A 20,849-nucleotide genomic window follows, 5' to 3' on the forward strand; every position below is an offset into this window, starting at 1 on the left:
CGAGAATTGTTATATCTGAAATCCTCCTCCTCAAACTGATGGATACCACGAACTAGATGTTGTGCCCCCGCAATGTTTATAATCTAACAATACTGTGCTTTTGAATGTGGAGGAAGGATTGGCCTGCGATTTCAAGTGCTCTGGTTACATTCTGCATCCGGGTTTCACACAAGAGTTTTTGTGCTGCTCTGTAGGAGCTTTTTGTGTTTCTTACATTTGATAGTTTTGTGGGATAAGAGGTTATAGTTATTTGGCCTATTTAATTGTTGAATATCTGTTAGTTACTCTGTTTAAGGTCAGTGTTTAGCATCCGTATATCCTTAAACACGTCGGATCGGGTAAAATGGACATAATGAAGCCTCATTAATAATGGGTTCCTTAACACTGACTTGTCGACCAATAGCTCAGACAACACACCGACTTGTCAGTTATGAATATTGGAGTTGCACATCCATATCTGCAAATTCTGTATCACAGAGTGAAACAATTGTCGTGACAGAAACAACTGTTCTTCAACAAATATTTCTTTCTGAGAAAATTTTAGATGTAACACTGCTAAATATTTTAAAACATCAAATTGCAGTTCTTGCTGAATCACAGTAATTGTTTTTATTTATTATTTTTTTATCCCCAATTATGAATGCCCAATTCCCACTACTTAGTAGGGCCTCGTGATGACATTGTTATTCACCTCAATCTGGGTGTCGAAGGACAAGACACAATTGCCTCTGCTTCTGAGACCGTCAGTCTGTGGATCTTGTCACGTGGCTCGTTGTACATGACACCGTTGGGACTCCCAGCATGTGGAGGCTCATGCTACTCTCCGCACCCCATTGAGAGTGAGAACCACTAATCACAACCAGGAGGAGGTTACCTCATGTGACTTTACCCTCCTTAGCAACTGGGCCAATTTTGTTGCTAAGGGAAACCTGGCTGGAGTCACTCAGCACACCCTGGATTCAAACTCATGACTCCAGGTTTGGTAGCCAGCATCAGTAATCGCTGAGCAACCCAGCAGAATCACAGTACTTTAAAAATCACAATACATATCGAATCAACAACTACAGTAAATATAATTGTAATATCGGGAGATCTGTGGCAGTTCATAGCCCTAGTTAATAGTAATAAATGTCAGCTATATTTAGCTGACATTTGTGAGCATGTGATAAGCGATGTTTGTTAGCTTACATTTACAAAAAGATTGTTAAGAGATTGATATAATCAATGGGCTGGTTATAACATGAATAGATAACAATTTAATAACATTTATTATTTTCAAGTTGAACACCTCTACATACACTGAGGAATATCTTAGAATCATATAAGATAATAATGTTGGTTTAGAACAATATAGGAAATGTACAGTATATATTTTCATGCAAATGTTATGCAACCATATGAAATTAACATTAGGACACATGATGCAGTGTGCATGCAAATTATTTTTATTACAAGTTTTATCAAATTCTACAGACAATATGAATAAATGTCACAGGGACATTTGAATAACTGACGCAAGCAAATTCAGATACAGTAAATATTATCACACACATAGAAGATCATTAAAGCTGCACTTTCTGTTGCCATAAATCCATTTCTTTTTATCTTCACTCTCAACAGAAAGGCTTGAATTTAAATGGTTGGTTTGGCAGTATGTCAATTACCAGGGGCAATTTCTGAGAACTGAAGGATCTTGTGATGCCAGGTGACGTCACTGATATCAATTCAATTTTACATGCTTTTAAAGAACTTAGTCCTACACAACCATGCAGACTCCATGTGTCGACTTGAACACTGGAATGCTTACAGATCAGAGAAACATTTTATCTGTGATTATTAATGTATGGATTGGTTATACCTTTAATATATGAAATGCCAAAACCCCTTTTATGTGGTTAATATACTGTGACACAAACAGTCCACTCATTGGAGTTTCCCTGATGCCTGATACGAATTTCACCTCAGGCTTTATGTCATGTGCATGCCCTCTTTGGGACTGAAGATGTTTGTACCTCTGTTAATGTGGCACACACACACACACACACACACACACACACACGAGAGAGAGAGAGAGAGAGAGAGAGAGAGAAAGACTGTTAACAGGTTAAAGTAGATAGTTGAAAGTCACTATAACACTAGTAATCTTAAATCAACTGCCGTCAATCAAAAAATAAATCTTTTGATCAGTATATAAAGTATGCCAAAGTTTACAAAGAAAAAATTGTAACTTCAGGTACAATGGTTACATGAATAAAGAAGCTTATAGTCTGCTGTTCAAACCAGGCCCCTAGTTTGTCTATTGAGAGATGTTATTTTTTTTTTGTATACATGTGGCAATTTCCTATTTTGGGAGTCGTACTCTTCGGTGAGCATAGGACGAGAGAGTGGGAGAGGCATTTTGTGCATTTTTGTGATTTTTATTTTTCAATTTGATGTGTCTTACTGTTTGAATATATGCATGTTAAGGACGAAGACCAGTCATAGTGAGTGGGTGAACGGGTTATAGGTCAAGGATTCTTAACTTTCAGGAAACCTTCCACTCACCTTCCTGGAACAATCAATCATCACCCACGCAAATCTCAACAAACCTTCAAGGTCTTGATTGTGAATTTGATACAAAGCATAAGACTAAAGACCAGCATATTCAAATGGCAAAAAAAATTTTGCATGAAAATTAATGTCTGTTGATTTAAAGTCTTTAATTGCAGCTGGCCTGGATAACTTATCTTGTTTGCCTGGTTTATTTACATCAGTAAGATATTTCCAAATGTAATGACCTTAGAGTATAGTGAAGGTTCTCCTCACGCAGCTCTGCGGTGGGGCCCATAATTCAGTACTGTTGAGTCTTTGTAGGTTCACTGCACGGGCCTGTAAACTCACTCTTTACTTCTAAAGTTGCTGATTCTGTACTCCTTGGCACAGAATACTAACACCTTGGATGGAGGCCCAATCTGTTCTGCTCACAGACAACATTTCAAAACACAACACTTACAGAACACAGATAATACAATGTCAGACAAGCCCCTGTGAAAATTCTGTTAGTTCTTTCTATATTAGTCATTTACATACAAATTATAATTAGAAGTGGTAAGGTTTAGTTATTGTATCTACTTAAAGGGATAGTTTACCCCAAAATTGCAATTCTGTCATCATTTACTCACCCTCATGGCATCCCAGATATGTGTGACTTTCTTTCTTCTGCAGAACACAAACAAAGATTTTTAGAAGATTATCTCAGCTCTGTAAGTCCTTTTTTTACTATAAATCTCCACTTTAACTTTTGCAACTGAAAGTCACATGTGGTGCCTGTTTAGTTGTGGATAGTGGATATTTAGAGTAAAAAAGGACTTAAAGTTAGTTCACCCAAAAATGAAAATTCTCATAATTTACTCACCCTCATACCATCCTGGATGTGTATGACTTCTCTGCTGAACGAAAACAATTATTTTTAGAAGAATATCTCAGCTCTGTAGGTCCATACAATGCAAGTGAATGGGTGCCACAATTTATAAGCTCCAAAATTCACATAAGGGCAACATAAAAGTAATCCAGACGACTGATGGTTATATCTTCACAAGCGATATGATAGGTGCGGGTGAGAAACAGATCAATATTTATGTCTCTTTTCCCCAATATTTTATCACCCCAGGGAGAAGAATTTATATATATATATATATATATATATATATATATAGACTTAATATTTAAAGACTTAAATATTGATCTGTTTCTCTCCCACACCTATGTCTGAACACATGGATTTAATCATTTCAGTCATATTGATTACTTTTATGCTCCCCTTATTTGGATATTGGAGCTTAAAAAATGTGGCACACATTCACTTGCATTGTAAAGACCTACAAAGCTGAAAAATTCTTCTAAAAATCTGTGTTCTGCAGAAGAAATGCCAGGGATGCCAGGAGGGTGAGTAAATGATGAGAGAATTTTCATTTTGGGCTGAACTATCCATTTAAGTATCAAATGTCCTTTAATTCATGTTTCTTTTATGAATTTATACATTTGTAGACTTAAATTATATTATATTAAATATTATATAATATGTATGAAATTATATAACTCAAATTATAATCCAAACAATTACAATTGCGATATGAATCCTCACTATTACTCATTCTAACTGTTTCTTGCCCTTTCCATAGAAATAGTTATGTGCAACTGCATGCATGACTGCATTACTATTCCATTGTGGTACAGAATTTCCATATTGCAGCATTCATATTTTTCATTGTTTTTCTATGTTAGATAAAGTTGATATGTGAATAACATTACAAAAACAAACAAACCTAGATGAAAAGAAAATGTGCAGAAATCTGTTAAATAGCACAATCTGAGGAGTATTTGAGAGAAAATAAAATGTAATTTAAAAAAACAGTATATTATTGGTTCAAAGAAAAAATAAAGACTAATAATACACATAGTACTGCTTTAAATAATGGCCTTTTAAATCCAACAATTAAATTAGTTGCCATGAGAAACTGGAGGAAAATTATATTAATGATATAAAATTATATAAATTACAATCTACAGTGAGAATATTCAATATTATAACAGAACAGAATCAAATCGCCACATAGGGTACATTTTAGAGTGCTGTTACTTTTTTAAAGCAAATCCAATGTTTTTGTTGTAAGAACTCTTAGATGTTAAATAAACTATTATCTAAAAATAAAAATAACCTAGCATGAAGAGTAGACAGTTTTAAGATTAAATGGCTGTATCCTCCCTTAAAATAGTCATTTTTGCCTGTCCCACCTTTCCCAAGTGGTCTTGACTATTTCAGTTTTATACAACAAACAACAATATCATTATTTTGACAATCTGTTGAATTCATATTCAATTTATTGTAGAAAAAAATATTTACTAATTTCAATTTATCATTTTAGTGCACAACCCTGTTACCACATTCTTTTTCCCCATTATAAAAACATTCCTTAAATCTACACCCAAGAAGCAGCATCAACTTTAACACCCTTTACTAAGGAGGGATGAAATTATGTAAAAAAAAATATGTTTTTGTTTTCTTTTTTTCTTTTTTGCACAAATTGTAGTTTTGACTGCAATTGCAAGCTCAACGACTCAACCCTGCTATGCAAGTTATTAAGAAAAGTGATCAAACAAATATATTTTCTTATAACTTATGGGAAATATAAATTCATCAAGAACTGCAAACCAATATTTGACCCCCAGCTAGATAGCTTCAAGTGAGCAATAGGTTTTTATTTTATTTTTAGTTTTTTACCTGCATTTAACATAGAAAGAATAGAAAATAAAACAGCTCATGTAATATTTAGTTTGACCTCCTGAGGTTGACGATCAGGTTGACTTTTCGAAATCTTAAGAGTTTTTTTAAAGTGTTTAAGAGACTTTTGTACCCTATTCATGGGAAGTGCCACATATACTCCATACAATGACCTTCACTCTGACTATTTAGCATAAAACAGTTTTGTCAAAAGAACAGACTGGGATTTCAGTGAGCTGTTTATTTAACCATCCCTCCTCCCTTCTATTCAGTCTCAATGAGAAACGCCTACTATATGCACAAGACTTGTTCATAATTATAATGCTCTTTCATGTTAGTTCTTAAACTTAAAACTGTATGATGCTGTCTAAATAGAGTTTACTGTTGATTTTAAATGGATGAAAAACAATGACACAGTAAATGAGAGAAATATTGCACTGCAAGACATATTTAAATAATCCTTTCCTTTGCCTTTACAAAATGTCTATTTTTTCTCTGGATGGTGTTTAAATATGCATTTTCAAACTTTTATATTGGAAGGTGGCTGGAGAAATCAAGTCGGGTAAGTTTAGTTTGGAGGGCATTGAAGAGTGGTGGGAGGTGGGTCGGTGTGCTGCATTGCTCTTGCCTTTCTACATTTTGTTTGCACATTGTCTCTTGGTTGTTACATGTGGACCAGCTTTTTTTTTTATCCCACACCCACATTACTGCAGCACCCAAGGAGCTGTTTGGAGTTGACACTTGTTGATAGGGTGTGTCCAATTCAACTGGTGACTCATCAACCCCCCTCAGAACGTAAAAGAACAAACACCGTTTTAATCAGGTTTATCGCCTGCATTTGTGTTGGGCAGACGCCCACATAAGTTTCTGTGTTAAAAAAAAAAAAATTTAATCGGGGCATTGTTATTGGTAGAAAATAGTCACATGTTTTTTAAATTGTATTAATATGCCATTTATTTAATTACAACAATAGTTGTTATTTGTTAATACTTAGCTTTTACTTTTTTGCTGTTTAATGAATTGTATTGTGTTTCATAATTGTTTTACTACAACTCCAAAAAAAGTTGGGAAAGTCTGGAAAACGCTTCTAAAAACAAAAAGGAGTGTAAATTCTGTTCACCCTTTGATTTATTTAAAGCAATACATCAACACATTATTTGATGTTTTACCTTGTGAATTTAGTTGCTGTTGCTGTTGTTGTTATTGCTTTAATATACAGTCAATTCAAATAAGATGATTGCAACACGCTCTAAAACAATTTGACAGTCGAGTGTTTACCATTGTGTAACATCACCATTTCTTTTAATAACACTTATTAAGCATATGGCTGTTTTAAGTTTAACAAGCTGAATTTTCCCCCATTCATCCATTTGCAAGTCTTCATCTGCACACTTGTACAGGGCCTCCGTTGCCATATTGTGTGCTTCATAATGCGCCTCACATTCTTAACTGGAAACAGGACTGCAGACAGGCCTATCTATAATCCGCACTCTCTGCTTATGCAGCCATGCACTTGTAATCCGGGTAGTATTTGGTTTGGCATTGTCCTGCTGGAAAACCACTTCTGAATGTGCATGATCTCCGATCCCTCAGACTTCACTGTCCTAAAAACCGCCATTTGTCAGTAATGGATATCATGACATGGGCTCAGGAATACTTCAGTAAACCTTTGTCAGTCAACACCATTCGCCACTGCACCCACAGATGGGGAGGCTTAAGTCTTTACTATGCAAAGAAGAAGCCAAACATCAGCACTATTTAGAAGCGTTTCCGACTTATCTGGGCTTGGTCTCATCTGAGATGGAAAGTACAATAGTGGAATCGTGATTTGCAGTCCAAAGATCCCATATTTTAAATAGTTTTTGGAAAAAACAGCCATCGTTTTCTCCTGGCCAAAGTGAAAAAGGATCATCCAAGCTGTTATCAACGTCAGGTCCAAAAGCTAGTGTATGTATGGGCCAGCGGCGTGTCAGTGCCCATGGCATAGGTAACTCACACATCTGTTAGTGCACTATTAATGCACAAAGATATGTAAAACTTTTGGTGCAACATATAATGCCACCCAGATGCCATCTTTCCAGGGACATCCCTGCATTTTCCAGCAGGAAAACCACAAACAGCACTGGTTACAAGTGCATGGCTGTGTAAGCTGAGAGTGCATTTGCTAGATTGACCTGCCTGCAGTACTGACATGTCTCCGATTGAGAACGTTTGGCGCATAATGAAGCACAACATATGGCAATGAAGGCCCCGTACAATTGTGCAGCTGAAGTCCTGCATAATGGATGAATAGGGAAACATTCAGCTTGTTAAACTTAACACACTTGTGTCTTCAGTGCCCAAACGCTTTTAAGTGTTATTAGAAGAAATGGTGATGTTACACAATAGTAAACACTTGACTGTCCCAACTGTTTATGGAGCATGTTGCAGTCATCTGATTTCAATTCACAATGTAAATAATCAAATATTGTGTTTCTGTAGTGCTTTCAATATAGCACAGGGTGAATAGAATTTACAAATCACTCATTTTTGTTTTATTAGCTTTTTTCAGAGGTGGGACCAAGTCATTGTTTTGCAGGTCACAAGTAAGTCTTTGCATTCAAGTCAAGTCCAAATTCAAGACAGGCAAGTCCAAGTCAAGTCACAAGTCCTTAACTTTAAGTCTTTAACAAGTCATTGGTGCTCTTTGCCCAAATTAGAGTCTGAGTATGAATTACAATATTAAATATACACTCACCTAAAGGATTATTAGGAACACCATACTAATACTGTGTTTGACCCCCTTTCGCCTTCAGAACTGCCTTAATTCTACGTGGCATTGATTCAACAAGGTGCTGAAAGCATTCTTTAGAAATGTTGGCCCATATTGATAGGATAGCATCTTGCAGTTGATGGAGATTTGTGGGATGCACATCCAGGGCACGAAGCTCCCGTTCCACCACATCCCAAAGATGCTCTATTGGGTTGAGATCTGGTGACTGTGGGGGCTATTTTAGTACAGTGAACTCATTGTCATGTTCAAGAAACCAATTTGAAATGATTCGAGCTTTGTGACATGGTGCATTATCCTGCTGGAAGTAGCCATCAGAGGATGGGTACATGGTGGCCATAAAGGGATGGACATGGTCAGAAACAATGCTCAGGTAGGCCGTGGCATTTAAACCATGCCCAATTGGCACTAAGGGGCCTAAAGTGTGCCAAGAAAACATCCCCCACACCATTACACCACCACCACCAGCCAGAACAGTGGTAACAAGGCATGATGGATCCATGTTCTCATTCTGTTTACGCCAAATTCTGACTCTACCATCTGAATGTCTCAACAGAAATCGAGACTCATCAGACCAGGCAACATTTTTCCAGTCTTCAACTGTCCAATTTTGGTGAGCTCTTGCAAATTGTAGCCTCTTTTTCCTATTTGTAGTGGAGATGAGTGGTACCGGTGGGGTCTTCTGCTGTTGTAGCCCATCCGCCTCAAGGTTGTGCGTGTTGTGGCTTCACAAATGCTTTGCTGCATACCTCGGTTGTAACGAGTGGTTATTTCAGGCAAAGTTGCTCTTCTATCAGCTTGAATCAGTCGGCCCATTCTCCTCTGACCTCTAGCATCAACAAGGCATTTTCAGCTCACAGGACTGCCGCATACTGGATGTTTTTACCTTTTCACACCATTCTTTGTAAACCCTAGAAATGGTTGTGCGTGAAAATCCCAGTAACTGAGCAGATTGTGAAATACTCAGACCGGCCCGTCTGGCACCAACAACCATGCCACGCTCAAAATTGCTTAAATCACCTTTCTTTCCCATTCTGACATTCAGTTTGGAGTTCAGGAGATTGTCTTGACCAGGACCACACCCCTAAATGCATTGAAGCAACTGCCATGTGATTGGTTGATTAGATAATTGCATTAATGAGAAATTGAACAGGTGTTCCTAATAATCCTTTAGGTGAGTGTATATTAATTTATATTAGGAAGGCTTTTAAAGTATGTTCATCACTTCCCAGTTCAATTTCATGTGAGATATACTTTATATTTTCACTAAGGGCACCGATCTATCTCAGTTCAATTTGTCTGCCTAGTGATGTGCTTGAAAGTGTGTCTTAAAGGAATATTCGGATTCATTACAAGTTAAGCTCAGTCGAAAGCATTTGTGGCATAATGTTTATTTCAACAAAAATGTATTTCATTTTAAAGGCAGAAATTTTAACCTTATATCTTTATAAAAGCACTTACATTAACTTGTGTATTTTTTGAGCAAGTTGTTTAAATTGTAATTTTACAGTCATTTTAGGGTTTGTTGACCATACATCGTAATAAAATAAGTTGTAAAATTGTCTATAACTTTACACAGAAAAGGTTAGTAAGTGATTTTATCACACTAAAATCATGTTAGACGTATATTGTTTATGTATTGTGGCTGTAATTTTGAAAAAGTTATTATTGTAATGTAAAGAAATTGGCCCCCATTCACTTCTAGTGTAATTCCTCACTGTAGCCCAGATTTTTGCTTTGGATCTCATCTTTGATGGACACATTACACGGAAATGTTCTTTTTTAATCTCAAGCACTTTTCAACAAAAAAGGCTATTTTAAGTATTTACATTTCTAAAAGCTCACTTTAAGCACTTCAAGGACCTTGTGTGAACCCTGTGAACATATTTAGTGTTTGTTGCAAATTTCATAATGTTGAGTTTTTTTGGTTTGCGATAGAAACAAATTTGATATATTGTCGCATCCCTATAGCCAGCTAGCTAACCCAGCTAACACGGTAAGTTAATACTATTGACCCGTAGCTGACATGTAATCATTAATAATCTCAACTTATCTCTCTCGGTGGGTTTTCAAATATCTCTCAAAATTGACGTTCTTGATAAAGCATCTTTAATTTTTGAAGCGCAGGTTCTACATGTTGCAATGCTTTTGTTGCCTTCGATATTGTATTCTTTAAATCTGAATGATATTAATATAATTTTGGCATCCTTGAATGTGCGATCTTCAAACTTGGTCTTACTCTCATGGATGTTGATTGGTTGAATGTGTAGTGTGGAAATTTTTAAATCAAATTAATTGTTTATTGGGATTTTTCAATGGTCAATTCTAATATTTGGTTTTAGAAGGTATCATGTCTTTCCAAGTCAGAGGGCTCAAGTCCTAATCAAGTCGCAATCACTGTTGTAAAGTCTAAGTATAGTCACAAGTCTTCTTTGATTATGACAAGTTCAGTCACAAGCATCAAATTTGTGACTCGAGTCCAAGTCCAAGTTCAAGTTATGTTTGTACTCGAGTCCACAACTCTGGAATTTTCCATACTGTCCCAACTTTTTCGAAATTTAGTTACATTTTTCAAAAATGATCAACTTACTCCGTTTAGTGGGATAACATGTCCCGCTATTGGGCTGTAATGCTCAATATACTGTATATTTAAAGGTATCTTGCTTTACATTCTTCAGATGGTATAAAGCTATAAAATATACACAGATGTACAATGTTTAGACATTTAAAACATCTATTTTAGATGCTAACTAATCCAATATGGAATAAATTTGACATGTGAGATGTGCTTCTCAACTTAAAATGGAAAGTTCAGTGTATTTATTTGCCAGACTCTCCAAAGGGCCAGTAGATCAAGAGAGGATTGGCATTGCAATCTGCAGCCCTGTGGACAGAGGTTGTTGGTGCTGACAGAGAGTGGGTAGTCTTCACTTACCTCAGTCAGAGTCATTAACAGGCAGGCAGCAGAAAGGAGAAAGAGAGAACCTCAATCCTGTGATAGCCATATGAGATTCCACATGCTCTGAGTCATTTCTCCCTCCCTCACTTCCTCATCCCCCACTCCCTCCCTCCATATGAAGCGTATGAGCCTGAGTCATCAGCTATCTTTCTTTCTAGCTTGAACTATTTTTCTTTCTTTCCCACCCTCTACTTTTCTCACTGTTTATGTTCTGTTGCTACTGTCACTCTCATTATCTCTCTGTCTATGAAACTAACAGCATGAGAACCATCTAAAATTACTCAGTGGAAGGACAGTTCGAAGTGCACATACATTGTGAGAAATGCTGTTGTTAGTTTGCCTGTGAGACAATTTATGGCCCTATGCCAAGGTGTCAAAACAATTGACATGAATGAGAGAAGGAGACATATTTTAAATGATAGTTATTGATTTGAATGTGTCACAGTTCTCAACTTTTTCAACCTTTAAAGGGTTAGTTCACCCAAAAATAAAATATCTCGAATTATTTACTCGCCCTCATGATATTCCATATCATGAGTGTATGACTTTCTTTCATCTGTAGAATTCATTTTAAAATATCTTAGCTCAGTAGGTCCTTAAGATGCAAGTAAATGGTGATTTCGCTTTTGAAGCTCCAAAAATCAGAGACAGTCAGCATAAACGTCGTCCATACAACACCAACTGTTAAATGAATGTCTTCTAAAGTGATATGATCACTTTTTGTGTGAAAAATATCAATATTTAAGTACTTTTGAACTATAATCCATCACTTCCATTTGGTTTCACGAGAGGGTGGAGTTCACGCTGTCTTTTATGTGACGTATTCGCGTTGCCATGTTACGGGCGTAACCTCACATTCTCCACTCAGTTGAGACATCCAGGATGAGCACACGAATGCACCATTGTAAGTAAAGAAATAGATAAATACATATCTAAACCAAAATCAACAAAGCTTTTGTACAGCTTACCTCCTTCTCACTTGTAAACAGTGCTGTTCTTCCAGCTGTGACTCATGTGTGTCAGTTCTCGTGTGTTTCAAATGCCAATGCAATTACGTCACACGTGCATGCACCGCTCCTGAGCTAAGATATTTTTCTATTTTTCATTAAATGTGTTCTGGTGAAGAAAGAAAGTCATACATACCTGGGATATCATGAGGGTGAGTAAATAATGTGAACTATCCCTTTAACAGATACGCTAAGATCTGGATTTTACTGCATATTGGAAACATTTTAATACCTGTAACATCACCAATTATAGAAACAACCCTCAGATTCGATAAACACTATCTCTAAAGTATAATGTCCATAAGGAAAACACATTTTGAGGCTAATCACTATATTACAGATCTTGCGGGAAAGGTTGTATTAGGACAGATTTAAGAACTGTTCATCGCAGAGCATTGCAAGAGCAATAAGGATTTTTAGGGGCATTATGACTGGGTCAGTATAACACAGCTGCCCCTAAAAGTCCTTCACTTTTCTTGCTGAGTTATTTACAGTCTCTGTGTCCAGGAGGAAACAAAACTAAAGGTCAATCTGGATTAGAATATCCCTCTTCTCCTTGAACTAGGGCCAACCCTTTTTATTAGAGTGCATTAAATTACTTAAATGTCAATTTTTTCAAAACTAAAGGTTATAACGTTAGAAACATCAGCCGTTTTAATGCAAAAAGCAACACTGCAAACAGCCTTTTGATCCTTCAGGCAGAGTTCTTCTCACTGTAGAGAAGTTTGCATCCCCTGCTTGTTCTATTCAAATTAAGCAAATAAAATAGATGTAATTATCTGTAACTTTAAAATGGGATTTTAATAGAATTCAAAGCAGATGTTCAATGCAAACTCCTGTGAACTTTTCCACTTTAATATCGGTCTTATGAACCACCTCAGGAAAAGTGATGGCACAATCAATTGCATTAACTTAGTTTTAATTCACCAGTAAACGGCACATTTCAGGGAAATTATCATTAATAACAATTATTATGACTTGATTTCTCAAGACCAAGGTTCAATCGTTGATAAATGGGAATATTGAAATAATGAAATCAACAATTTTCAAATGTTAAAAATGTAATTTATAAATGTCATATTAAGGATATTTTAAATGACACATTTTCAATGCCTAGGTACTGAAGTGAAATAGCTAATTTGATATTTTATGGTATTTGAACAGGGACTAATCTTGCGATATCTAATGAAAACACCTTTTTACTCACTACTTGTATAGGCTAATTAATTATTATTCAATGCTTTCATGTGTTGCACTGGAAGAGTTTAGTTTACAATGATTACAGACTTCTGCAACTGACAAGATGTGCAACTAAGCCAGAACAATATGCAAATCCTTTGGGAAACTGTTGGCAGGCAACTTTAAAAACTGCTTATATGACAAACTATATCAGACGTGCTTGGTCGCTGTCCCATAATCCTTATTGAAAACTGCCTATAACTTGCCTCTGCCTCTCCATATACAGACAAATCTTTAATCAGATCCGACATCATATTTATTCAGAGAGAATTCTATACATTAATTGAGTTTATTTCACATTTACTTTGCTTTTAGATGTATTTTTATTGTCCTTGATCTCAGAACCATTCCTGTGAAAGTTCTTAAGTTAGAGTTTATGTAATTACTTTTAAAGTTTGCAAAACATTCAAAATACCTAATGAAATGAGACTTTATTTTCTAAAGTGTGCCATTACTGTCTCTCATTTATTTTAGTAAACAAAAAGGCTCATATTGCAAGCACATATCAAAATATATATATATATATTTTAATTTTCATTATTTTGATATGTGCGCATATATTTGACATAACACTTCAATATTCACAAAGTAAGTCTACATTTTTAAGTAGTAGCCTAATAATAATAATAAAAAAAAAGTTTAAATACTAACAAAAGTGACAACTACCTCCTGAGCTAAACTGAAAAAGGCTAAGTATTAATTTACAACTTTTAATGAACAACTGTTGGCAATCTCCTTATTTTGGAGATGTGTATATGTATATTGCCAACAGTTGGTGGTAGTTTTGCCAAACAGATAAGTAATAATTAAAAATATAGACAAATATTTTATTTGACATTCACTGGATGTTACTATAATTGAGAATTGTATAAATGAGATGGCCGAAACAAGTCTACACTGACAAAGTGGATCATCTTTTTAAATTGTATATTGTAAAATAATACTCTAAAAGATTTTTCTTTTTTCAATCCAAATCTCTTTACTGCCCTTTTTGTCCAACATCAGCAATGAGAGAAGCCTAAACAGTAAAAGTTATTGTATACTCATGACTAAAGATGACTAAGCTTTTTGTTAAATATATTAATTAAAATTATAAATCTAAATCATAATTGAAATTAATCATCATCGATCATAATGAAATTCTATTCCAATAATTTATTAGCCTATTAACATGACACTAGATATATACCCATACATTCTACAGGGTGCCTTGAAAGAGAAGGTTACATGGGCCGAAAACTGGGACTTTGTAGGCCAGTTGAATAAAAGGAAAACTCACCTTGCCCGCAAAGTCCCAGCCTCTGACACACAGTTGTGCGGAGTTTTGCTTCGGGTTGCGTGATTTTACGTTAAAAGTGCATTAGTTCGTGTTAATCTATGGCATTTGCATTAGACCCTAGATATATCTCGGTAACATGATCATCCCATCAGTTGACATTATGACATGAGACACAACGACACGACGCGTCCAGTGAGGACTGGGTGAGCCTATCCAACCACGAGGGTCTCACTTTTTACCTGTCATTTTCACCATGTTCATCACCAGCCTTCGTCCATGGAGCTTCTTTAGAAAGAAACGCGCATACCGCCTGAAGAAGAATGGAAAATGTTTCCGTGTAGTGAGAAGTTGCTGCCACTCTTCACAGATTATCATCACCGCCCCCTTATTTGCGCTGAACTCCTCATGAAGACACAATATATCCACAGGGACAGCTTGCAACATTCTCCCTTGGCGCAAACGTAGACGAAAGGAAACGGACAATATTATGCGGTGGAACAGTGAGCTTCGTCCATGCGCAAGCCTTTTGAAAATCTTCATGAATGCTGTCTCAGCCAGAGCGACCCTATGTGCGCGTTATTAATGAATTATCCATGTGGCTGCTGTAGACATATCATATATCTGTACATGTTGCGCCGAAGCGCCACCGGCTGGTTCATTCGATCACATGCTGAATGAATCCGGGATGGGAATAAACTGGAACCCTAGTATGACAAAGGCTTTGCTTATGAATATTAATGAACCCATGCTGACGTTGCTTGGTAACCTGCCTGCAGCGTCCAGTCACATACCCTAATTAATATACTTAACCTTAATTAACCCTGCAGCTGGTTAAAGACAAAGTGAGAGAACGTCAGTCAACCTTATAAATATGCATTACGACTTCGCCGTAGTAGGATTTGTGAATTTGTGTCTGGGACCCCGAAAGAATTGCTGATGGATGTGACAGTATAACCTGGGTATTTCAAGATCCTTCAACTGCATTGGTGATAAACAATGGCAAAAGCATAAGAGGTGGAGATGGAAATATTGTAAACATTTTCATGTTAAGCGTTTTCTCCTTCATAAAAATCCATTATACTGCATGGTTGCTTAAAACAGTGCGAAGACTTGTTCAGAGAGAGTGGCCCTGAAAAGGCCCAATTAGGCTATATATTGTGATCTAGTTGAACACAGCTGAGCTTTAAAAACGAAAAAGCCTGCTTAATTATGGGCAGGGATGGATTACCGACCGGGCCAATAGGGCCAGTGCCCAGGGGCCTTTGACTACCAGGGCCCCTTGACTGCCCAGGGGGGCCCTGAGCTTTAATTGCGCAATCCAGTTTGGCAATCGCCCCGCACAAAAACGCATCAACATTGAAAACGAAACCCCATGGGTCACATGGGGTAACCTCCTCGTGGTCATGACAAACGGTTCTTGCTCTCAATGGGGGGTGTGGCAAGTGTGTGGTCTGAGATGTGATTCTGCATTAAATGAGTAAACCTTTTAAGCACTAACAGACTTAAATCTTTGATTTTTGACGGGAATGACAATGAGACTGTGAGCGATAGACATGCATTATATTCAATGGGCAATTGGTAATTTCTTTTTAATAATTTATGTTTTCTGTTTTAATAGTATTCTCTGGACTTTGTATTTTAATCAAGGTATGTCATTATTTTATAACTCAGCAAAAAAAAAAAAAAAAAAAAGAAACGTCCTCTCACTTTCAACTGCTTTTGTTTTCAGCAAACTTAATATGTGTAAAGATTTGTATGAACATAAAACGATTCAACAACTAAGACATAAACTGAACAAGTTTAACAGAAATGTCATGCTGACCACAGTCAGTATCTGGTGTGGCCACCAGCTGCATTAACTGTTTTTAATCGTTCCACTGATGAAACATTTGAAAATATCTTTCCAACAACATAGGCTACATTAGACAAAAACTACAGACAACATGAGTTGTGGAAAATCAGATGTGATCTAAGAAGAGATGGTAAGTCTATCCCTCCCAACATCGTTTTTATTCCCATTAAAAAAAAAAAAAAATCGAATTATGGCGCTACTGTGAATTAGGTATATGGCTAGCCTAGAAATCTAGAATGGGATTATCTCTTTTTGGGTTAATGGCAAAACTGGACTGCTCTCAATGCGGTGTGGAGCGCCACCTTGTGGTGACATACTAAAATGCACATTATAAATTAAGTTACACCTTTCTCATCACTTTCATATACGGTCACTCTATTTTACAAAATTGTGAATTACTATAGTTGTTCAGTAGGTAAATATTACTGGCATCGTTTTTTTTTTTATTATTTTGTATGGATAGGATTATGCAAAACATATATAGATAGGCACATTTCTATAGCCATTCTGTCTCTCTGCAGCTGTTGCGCTTTATTTATATATTTATTTAAATAACCTTTTAGTTTGGTCCACTCGAACAAACTATTCTCAACTGAAGACACGCCCCTTGCGTGTGACGTAATCTACGGGCTCGCGGCGGCGGATCTAGGGTTTGTTTCATACGGCCCGTTATATTTTCACAAAACATTTGATTGTACGAATGATACGCCACATTGCGTTAGTGATTCAACTGACTTCGGCGATCCTTCGGTGGTGAGTCTTCATAATTTTTCATCACGCTGATTGTAAGCGTGATGTCAGCAGATGATAGCCTACTGTTTTTTTCTTTCTTCTTCTTTCAGACGCCTCTCCTCGTTGCTTGAATAATTTATTTTATCTAATGCTTCAACAACCGTTTGATACTAAATCCCAAATAGTGCAGTTTAACCAGCAGGGACGATGCTTTAACAATAGGTATATATCGGCCTAGTAAGTTGAACAGTAATGGCCTATGAATCACTGGAAGGCAGTTCGTCATTACTGATATAAACTGATGAAATATCTTAGCCTTAGTAATAGCTTTTGAATTGAGCTCAGAACTATTGTAGCTGTTGTTGGCAAGGATGCCATGGCATGTTTATATGAAATGAAAACATTAGGGGCGGCGAGTTGTATCTGGGCATATTCAGTCTTGTGGGCAGATTGACGGTGCAAGAAAAGACGTCACTAATCACAGGTGAACACATTACAATTGACCATTTCTTTTAACTGACAATAGCTATTTAAAAAGAAAGAGTTACGACTCGGCTTGCTGCGTTGTATTGGTGTAAAAAGTGCTAGAAATCTCATAGTAGCAGTTACTATGATACATTAAAATGCACAGAGCAGAGGCTGACAAGTGTTTTCCACTTTCAAAACTGGTCAGCACATTTGAAACAGCAGCTTGTTTTCAGTTGTTGCTGCCACACAATGGCAGTTTACAAAGAAGTCATAGTCTAGAGAAACAAAATGACTGTCTAAATGGGTTTTACTGCTTTGGTTTAGTGTGGAGAATCTGTGCTCAGTGTTATAACAGGGGCATAGATTCCTATTAATAACATGATCAAAACATGTAAATTCTTCACACTGTAACCCTCACCAATGTGCAAGCCAACGCTCTTAGATACACACGTCTGCATAACCAAACCTTTGTTCAAGCATAGGTTTATTCAAAGTTCAGCATTCCCATGCTCAGTGTGCAATAGCAATACAATTATTTTCCAGCAAAATAATATTGTATATCAAACATAAATGGTGAGAATTTTGTGTCGTGTAGAATAAAAACAAAACAATGTATGTTCAATTAGCTAATGTGCATGCACGTCTAGATTAAGAACTGTCATGAAGACGAGGTGATTCCTTTCCCACCACAGCCATGATGAGCATTACAATTTGTCCCATTAATTTCTCAATGAGTGACTTCTGTCTCTGCCCTGACATACTGAGTGCTCTTCACTTTAACCCTCCTATTGTCTTACAGGTATAGTTCACCCCCAAATTAACATTCTCTCATCATTTACTCACCCTCATGCCATCTCAGATGTGTATGATTTTCTTTCTTCTGCTGAACAAAGATTTTTGGAAAAATATCAAGTGAATGGTGATCAGACATTTGTAGCTCCAAAAATCACATGAAGAAAACAATCCATGTGGTTCAATCCATATCTTAAGATGAAATGTAATAGGTGTGGGGGAAAAACAGATAAACATGTAAGTCCTTTGTTTTTACTCTAAATCTCCACTTTCACTTTTGCATCTGGAACTCACATGTGGAGCTTGTTTAGTTTCATTTTCACATCTTAAAGTGAAAGTTAAAGTGGGGATTTTGAGTCTAGGATGGCATGAGGGTGAGTAAAGGAAACAATTTTCATTTTTGGGTGAACCCTTTAAGAAACAGCACCCTCCTTTTGTCCTTTGGGTCATTTTTGACTGGTATTGACAACCATTAAAACTCTAAAATTGCCCTGTATATGTGAGTGAGAGTCCCCCAGCCACTGGTGGTTACATCAGGAAGGGCATTTGGTGTAAAACCTGTGCCATGTAAAATATGCGGATCACAGATGGTCTGCTGTCCCCTAATGGGAGCAGCCGAAAGGAGAAGCTCAAACCATTAAAAATGCATAAATTCTTGCTTAAGTGTACAACGGCACAAAATACCCCTCTTAACAAAATTCTGTTTCAAGTGTACAATGATTGGAAAAAAATGATATGTGCTAAATATTAATGGAGTAATTACGTTTATATCAATCACTTTTGCCTTTTTAGAATTTCTTAACTATATTACAAAAATGTCTGATTCATTTTGCTTGTAGAAAATCAACAGTGTGCATTTTACACTGCTAGAGAACGGTATAGGGCTAGAGGCTAAACTTGGGGAAAAAAAAGATTTATTTATATATATTCATATTTAATTAATCGATGGGCAAAAAAAACTATTTAACAGTATAACATTCAGCAAGTCTGAAGGGTTTTACCCATTAAGACAATGGAAGCCAGGAACAATTAATTTTAAATTGTTATTTCTCTTATTATATACAAAAATATGTTTTTTTATTTTATTTAGTTTGTTTTGATATTCTTGACAAAGTTACAACATTTGGTTTCAGTGGCAAAAATATTTGGAATTAATAACATATTCTTTACCTGTCTTGGGTCAAATATGACCCTAAAACAATGAGGGTAAACACTGCTGTACCAATTGCTTTGTTTCTCTCTCTCCATTCCTCAGGGGGACGTGGTGAGTGAGGGCTGCTCTCAGGACCCCACACTGTGGGGTAGCCACACACTCAATGGTGTCTCCCACAATGAGGGCATTGGTGGATGCAGTTTGGGCAGTGTGGAGCATCGGAGCCTCAATCTATGACTACATTCACACCAGTGCCATGGAAGAGCGCATTCACACACTTGAAAGCGCTCTTACCGTCCACCAGTGTGTCATCGGCCTGCTGTCTGCTGGACTAGTTGCCCTCTTCACCTACATTCTCCTGAGAAAGCACTGACTCAGGATGTCTGCTATTTTTCTGAATGGGATGACTGCACGAGACTACAGTGGTGACATCAGAGGGAATTCTTAGACCATGTTGGTGTCAAAGAATGTCCATTTCACCTGAAAGGGATTTCAACATGTCAAACTTCCACCTAAGCAGTTACTTACTAAACTTCATCACGTTTGTAGTTCTAAGTTTACTGATTTATCATCAGAGTTGATGGTATTCCGATTAATCTGGTATCCCAAAACAAGTGTTTTATTTAATTGTCCTTTTGATAAAAAAATAAAACTTCCAGTTTGTTCATTTACACCTGCCATGGATAGGATTCAACGACATAAGTGCTACCTGCCCAATGCTCTTTACACAAGCTTGGTGACAGCTAAACATTACATTTGCCATTCTATTTATTTTGTTAACCTATGACATCTCATAAGGCTAATTTCTCAGATCCATGGTACAGTTCTGAGTCATATTTATGGAAGGGGTACAATGAAATAAATTAAACACTTGATTTCAAAGCTTGATAAGAGAACTTGAAGTGTCCTTAATCCCAAAAGGCATCTGATGTAGTTTTCAATGTATTTACTACTTTAACTACTTAAGTGACAATGAATCTAGTTGCAACATTTAAGGTAAATCTTTACTTAGATTTTCTTTGTTAAAGTTCACAGGTGAAATCTGTTTATTTGCCATCAGTGTCTTTTAACAGGTTTTATTTCTTAACTTTCTCATGTTTCCTCAATAAATATATATATATATATATATATATATATATATATATATATATATATATATATAAAAATTGCACAGCTAGTAGTTATACCTGATCTGTAATAGCAAAAATAATGTCTAGCTTTATTCTGTATAATACTAGCATTTCATGTTTCAGCAAAACATTAAGATGTGATGCAGAATAATGCAAGTCACTGTATTCTGACTGTAAATCACTGTTACCTACTACTGACTACAGACAA

General features: G+C 36.4%; 1 long non-coding RNA gene across 1 annotated transcript; it reads right to left on the minus strand.

Moving 5' to 3' along the window:
- Positions 1–1,433: 1,433 nt before the first annotated feature.
- LOC127654219 (uncharacterized) lies at positions 1,434–15,021 on the minus strand. Its single transcript, XR_007971906.1, has 3 exons — positions 14,754–15,021; positions 2,778–3,198; positions 1,434–2,014 (listed from the first exon to the last, which is right to left on the minus strand). It is a non-coding gene; the product is annotated as an uncharacterized LOC127654219 (long non-coding RNA).
- Positions 15,022–20,849: the final 5,828 nt, after the last annotated feature.

The sequence above is a fragment of the Xyrauchen texanus genome, chromosome 13 (assembly GCF_025860055.1).
Source record: "Xyrauchen texanus isolate HMW12.3.18 chromosome 13, RBS_HiC_50CHRs, whole genome shotgun sequence".
In the NCBI taxonomy this organism is placed as follows: Eukaryota; Metazoa; Chordata; class Actinopteri; order Cypriniformes; family Catostomidae; genus Xyrauchen; species Xyrauchen texanus.